At 41.0% G+C, this 603-nt stretch overlaps 1 non-coding gene across 1 annotated transcript; it reads left to right on the forward strand.

Moving 5' to 3' along the window:
* Positions 1–428: 428 nt before the first annotated feature.
* Positions 429–603, forward strand: LOC114841379. Its single transcript, XR_003783109.1, has one exon. It is a non-coding gene; the product is annotated as a U2 spliceosomal RNA (small nuclear RNA).

Below are 603 nucleotides of genomic sequence, written 5' to 3' on the forward strand. Positions count from 1 at the left end.
ATGATCCCAACGTAGGTGAAGAAGAATCAATAGCTGAAGAGGAGAAACGCATGAAGCTGATTGAAGATCATGAAAAATCAGCCACACCCACACCAGAAATCATGAAATTATTGAAAGACACCTATCCACTCCAGAGGAAACATATCCTTGCTCATTCTGATGTGAAAATTGTCTTCTCCAAATGGCCGTATCTACAAAATTCTTTTGCGATCTTGCAACACATGGAAATTCTAGTAGGGAAAGAGAATATTCAGGAACAGTGGAGAACAGCTTTACAAAAATATGCTAAGCCCATCAGAAAATTTTTAAAAATCGAGGAGACTCTCAAAGAGCACAAAAAGAAGAATGATCCCTCTGTAGCTGGAACTCCCATGAGATCAATGATTACTGAGGCTAAAAATGCAGCCCAGAATGTTACCAAGAATGAAATTCCATTGATATCAGTCANTATCTGTTCTTATCAGCTTAATATCTGATACGCACTCCATTGGAGTGCCAGAATATTAAACTGATTTTTGGAAAAAGGTGGATGCACGGAGCTTGCTCCGTTTCCACCACGGGTTGACCCGGTATTGCAGTACCGCCGGGACCGGCCCAATAAGC

This window comes from Diachasma alloeum, unplaced genomic scaffold, assembly GCF_001412515.2.
Source record: "Diachasma alloeum isolate Michigan unplaced genomic scaffold, Dall2.0 Dall_scaffold_00366, whole genome shotgun sequence".
NCBI lineage: Eukaryota > Metazoa > Arthropoda > Insecta > Hymenoptera > Braconidae > Diachasma > Diachasma alloeum.